Source organism: Macrobrachium rosenbergii, chromosome 3, assembly GCF_040412425.1.
Source record: "Macrobrachium rosenbergii isolate ZJJX-2024 chromosome 3, ASM4041242v1, whole genome shotgun sequence".
Taxonomy (NCBI): Eukaryota; Metazoa; Arthropoda; class Malacostraca; order Decapoda; family Palaemonidae; genus Macrobrachium; species Macrobrachium rosenbergii.
Window position 1 is genome coordinate 91,055,066 of NC_089743.1, and position 6,000 is coordinate 91,061,065.

The following is a 6,000-nucleotide window of genomic DNA, read 5'->3' on the forward strand; positions in this document are numbered from 1 at the left end:
GTGGTTGAGATGAAAAAATAACTCTGAAATCCTGTCTTGAGTGTACGACAGAAGTTGATGTTTTATTAATGATGGTATATTTTACAATGTTTGTAACCTAGAACTTTCACAACTTTTTTTTATTTTCGTATGTGCATAAGATTGTGCGTGGATATGTGAAGTTTATTCATTTTCCATCCATTATTTAGGTAAAAGGATGAATTATTCCTTTTAATTTTACCAGAATTTTTATAATTGCCAACAGTTATTTGATATACTCAACATGCTATATGCTCAGTTTTGTAATATATCAAAACATTGAAAATATATCTAGTCATGGAATCCCTCCCCCTTTATTCTAAGAAAGTTGACTAAATTATGTAAGTTTTTCAGAAATCGAATGTTATGTTACAGACATTAAAGTTTTAAATTGCTTGTTTCTTTGGACGATTATCTCTGGTGCATTTGGCAACCTCCCCTTCACAAAACAAGGCTAGTCTTTCAAGCTGTGTATGGTTGTGTAAATTGTTTTAAAAATGGTCTGCATTTACAAGAGAGAGTGGATGGTTGAAACTACTTAAGCCATTTTCTGTCATGTCCAACTGGGGCAGAGAAAATGGAGTTGTTTGGATGGTGTCACAAAAGAAAAGAGAGAGAGATATTCCATCCGTTTCAAGTTTTGCCATGTTGAGTTGTCTTGGCATTACTGGTATGTGACATCCATATCAATGCATATATATTTTCCAGTTATAATACTTTTGTATTGTCTCCTCAGATTAAAAGCTATTCTGACGGTATGTGATAAAGGATCGTAAAAGTTTTGTGAGGCTTGTACGTCTAGGAGTAGCGTTAATTTTGTAAGCTAGGAGAAGGATTACTTTGAGTTAGTCAGTTCAGAAATGACCTTTTCACAAGTGTTTAACTTATATTGATGAATACCGTGGAGTTAGGAGGGCTAATGAAGTGTAAAGCATTCCTTGCTGAACCCGTTAATATATTTTTGATAACAAAACCAAAATCATTTTGGGTGTTCCCATATTTTATTTGACATCTAAAGATGTGGCAAGGAGCATTATAAATTACTGGTTATTGTAGTTCGATAGGTAAAACTAGCCAATTGCATATTAAAAATGGAATGATGTGATGTGGGCGTGTATGCTTTTTAAAATCAAGTATTTGCTGCTCTGATGGTAATGCTGTATTTGAGACTTCAATAAGATTGGTTGGTAGAGAACATTTAAAATTTTCCATTGGGTGATTTCAGTATGTCGACTCCACGTGGTGGTGTTATGTTACAAACGTGTAAATTTCATAGCAACCTTTTCTATCATTCCTTGCTTCCTAAAGATATACAAAAATTAAAATACTTCATGAAAGGAAAAAGTATCCTTTCATTTTTACTGTGGCAATTTAAGCCCAACCTAGTATTGTTTCTCATCACTTTCTATTTTTGTGTGCATTTTCTCCCAAGAAGAGGAGAATTTGCTTTGTTAAACTACCCAAAAATAATGTAGATGGTAGTTGTAAGAGGGATATTTTAATTCAGCTGGAAAAATTGCAGTTTTGCCCTTCAGTCCAGTTTAATGAGCCAGTAAGCTAGACGATGCTGTTCAAACGTGGGTTGTCGGCTGGGAAAGTGGTAAGAAATGTTTATGGTATTTGGACTAAAATTGGCTTGTATTTTGGAATTCAAAATTTGAAGCTTGTGATGCAATATTGTAAGTTTATAAAATGTTCCAATGAAAGTATGTATTTTCCTTTTGTTGAATGATGCAGTAAATTGTAATGGTAACGTTAAGCAGTGCAATGTACAAATAATACGTGGACATAAAGGAAGTTAGAAGCTGTTGGGATTGAAGGGTAGTCCTTTGTTGTAATGTTTTGATATGAAAATTGGAAGAAAATTAGAGAGGCTATGCACGGTAATATATAGCAGTTTTACTAGGCAAGTATCAGTGGCATCCATATTTCCCTTTTTGGAATTTTCGTGAAGTTCGTCACGCGCGAAAACTGTCGAGTCTGTGTCACAGATATATTTAACTCATTCCAGGTTAACTTTGTTTTATGGAGTTGTCAGACTCCTACGTGGAGGGTCACAGGTGGAGGTGGGAACAATCAGTTTAGTGACCACTTTCCACCTCCACCTAGTAGTGTCTTAATCCACTTTGTATGCTGTACAGTATTAGCTTCTCACGTTAACTTGTACTAAGGAAAATTGAGTTAAAGTTTTACCCCGTGTCACCAGTGATTTTGATGACATTAAGAACTGATTTTGGATGTTACCGTGATTTTAGTAACACTGCAGGTCTTGTTAAGGAAGTCGATAGTAGGTGGAAATGTTGTCTACATAACCTTTTTAAGTAGCCACGTCTGTCTCTTCACAACATGTTGAGTAGCCATGTCTATCCTTTTAACACCAGTTGTCATGTTATAGTTACGTTTCTCTCTCTCTCTCTCTCTCTCTCTCTCTCTCTCTCTCTCTCTCTCTCTCTCTCTCTCTGAGTTGTCTATATTCTTTTAAGAGATAATAAAGTTTTCAGTTGCAAAATCAAGAAATTCACATCACAGGTCAAACAGGAATGCTGTAATCCAAAATTTCCGCACCATAGTTATTTTCATACAAGTCTCTGACTTTTGTGTGAAATTACCGGTATTTTCATGCATAATGTAAAATCTGAAGGACATTACTAATTTTGGGTCATATGGAAGTCATGCGTACTATTTTGATATTTGTCATAGTATCTCTAGTTTTCTGAAGAACATTCCCTTAAAAATTAAATCGATGTGGGTTGCGTAAATAAGATTGGTGGTGTTTTTGATCTTCCTGTTATTGATGATTATTTTTGTTAGATGAAAGTATTTTAATGCTTGTCCTGTAACGATGTTCCGGTAATACATGATAAGCGATAGGTTTAATTTGATCTCCAGAGACAAATGGTTTGTTCTTCCCTAATCCTTATTAGATTGCTTCACAAGGAAATTTTATCCTCTTTATTTGAAAATTTACCCAGCAAGTTAATTGCATAATTAGTATGGTGGTATTTGAATATTTTGTGTATAATCATATAAAAAGATGTAACATGAATGGTTATAGAGGGCTGTTTTTTTTATCAGCAGCCTGAACTTTTAATTTGAGAGTTAGTATAGATATTTTTACCTTTATTTTTTTTTTCTCAATCATTGAACTGTCCTTATTCAAAGGGGTAACATTTTGAAATTTCTGTTTTAGTGGATTTATTACGTGGAATTTTTGTCTTGAATTGATTGTACTGTATTTCAGTTGAGTGCAAGACAAAGCATTTTATATTTGACTAAATTTTTGTTTATTTTATGGCTTATACAATTTCAGTAGGGATCAGTTGCAATTGAATCATTTTCCTTTGGGAGTAAAAATGACAATACCTGTGGGTATTGCAAGGTCATTGTGGAAGTTGTGAGCGCCATATCCTGTGCCCTGGTCTTCACATATCTTGCTCACTTGTTGTACCATATCGCCAGCCAAAAATATCATTTAGAATAACAGCACCTGCGGGGTTTTACCTTGTACTTGAAAGCATTGTGGAGGTTAGCTTTTGTTTCCCTTTTGAGGTATTTGTTCCTCAGCACAGTACACAACCTTTTTTTTTTTAATGCTTTATACAGTCTTTTAGCAATATTTTTTTTTTTTGTCTGATGCATGTATATCATCTGTAACAACTGAGATAGTGTATTTTGTATTTATTTTTGTATAATTTTAATGGGATGGGCTGTACCTTGCTGTTGGCTTAAAATGCTTTAAAAGCTACTGCACTGATCGTTTTTGGTTTAAAACCAAAAATTTTATCCATATTTTGTTTGGGGAATCGCCCTGAACACTGAAAAGCACTGTGGAATTTGCCTACAAAACATTGTCCACTTGTGGGAAGGTATTTATGATTACTGCTATTTCTTGAAGTGAGGTCTTCAGATTTCAAGTACAAGAAATGTCCCAGAATCAGATTTATATAATTCTGTTATACTTTTGGGGAGTAACATAGATGTTTGTGAATTCTTTTTCAGTTAGTATGTTTTACTGGGTAATCCAAATAAGATTGTCTACTTCTAAGGACGTACCTTTTCGCTTATTTATTTGTGGAGGAGGCATTATTTGCATATCTATGTTGTACTTCTTTAGTGGTTGGTGTCTCTTTAGATGAGTGTGCTTTAGGGGATTTGCATGAACTATTTTTTTTTATAACCTGTTGTTCCACAGTTTTATTTTGAAGTAAATATGGTTAGATAATAATTTTGCTTCCAGATATGATGATGATTCTACAAAATGTTGTTCGAGTGTGGCACTGTTCCATATTCATATTTAGTTTTATCCCATGCTAGCATATCATAATAGTTTATTGCATACATATCTACCATATCATATAATTTTGTATTTAGGAAAATTCAGGCTACCCCACAAAATAAAGGATTTAACTTCAATTACAATATTATATGTGGGCACAGGATATGATGGTTTTGGACAGAATGAATAAATTTGATTTTTTTCTCTTACTTGGTGTTTCATTTACCAAAGTAAGAAAATTGTTACCGAGGGAGAGCCATTTGAAAATTGCAAAGATAAGCAAATGGTTCACCAGGCTGCTAATAGATTAATTTTGTTCATTATCCTATGAAACAAATAATAGATGTGGAGATGTTATCAAATCAGAAATACCAAATACAATTATGGTCTGGTTTACTAAAAGTCCGGTTAAATGAATCAAAGCATTCATTGCGGAATGAAGCGGAGAGCAAATCCGATCGAATCCATTTACTGGTTATGTCTTGACAGCAATACTAAGAGATGCACGGAACTATTCAATTAAAAATTTGACAAGATTTTAATTACTAGCAAACAATTGCCATTGAACACATTTTGTCCATGCTTTCTATTAAGCTTTAGTGAAATAACCATTCGTAGGAGAACTGTTTTCAGTCTTTAATTTGGTTATAAAAGTACCATGTAAACATAGGGGTAGTCCCCTCAGTGAACTAAACACAGTACACCATAGTCATTGCTTAGGGTTCTGCAGCGTCTCTTAGGCCCCAAGCTGTAACCCCTTTCATTTCTCTTGCTGGACCTCCGTCCATATTCCCTTCCATGTTGACACCCACTAATAATTACTCTTAGTGCAACAGGTAGGATTTTCCCCTGTTACACTTTTCAAACCTTTTTACTCTTTAATTCCCATTTCAGCTCCGGATGACCTCATAGGTCCCAGTACTTATTCTTTGGCCTAAATTTTATATTCTAATCAAAAGTTTACCATCCCAAAAGTCGTAGCACTGTAGATAAAAAAAAGGTTTTGTAAATTACGTGAATCGGCATTGCTTGTCAAAGCTTTGGAGGAAGTGAGGGTGGGGGAAAATATAAACTTCCTATGAGATATTCTGTAGCCTGAAACAAATTTATTTTCAGTTTATCCAAGTATAAAATTTGTGAGGGGGCACAATATAGATTTTTAAAAGCACTAAGGGCATCTTAAGGTTCTTTGCAGTGTCCCGTAGCCGTAACCTCTTTCATTCCTTTTACAGTACCTCCCTCCATATGCCATTTTCTTCCTTTCGACTTTTGACCCCTCTAACAAGTGTTTCATAATGCAACTGCGAGGTTTTCCTTGCTGTCAATTTTCCTTTCAGTGTTGAATCACCTCACAGGCCCCAGCCCAAAAGCCTAAATTCTATTCCATTCTGTTACTGGTAACTGAATAAATATCAGTCCTTTAGGAAAAACGAAGTAGAAAACAACAGAACATAAAACATCTAAATTCACTGTAGGCATTACTTAAGGTTCTTTGCAGCGTGCCTTCGACACCTAGCTGCAATCCCTTTCGTTCCTTTTACTGTAACTCCATTCATAGTCTCTTTCTTCCATCTTACCCTCCACCCTCCTATCTGTCAATTTCCGCTTCAGCGCTGAATGACCTCACAGGTCCCAGTGCTTGGCGTTTGGCCTAAATTCTGTATAGTAAGTAACAATTTACTGTCTCACTGTAACTGCGAGGTTTT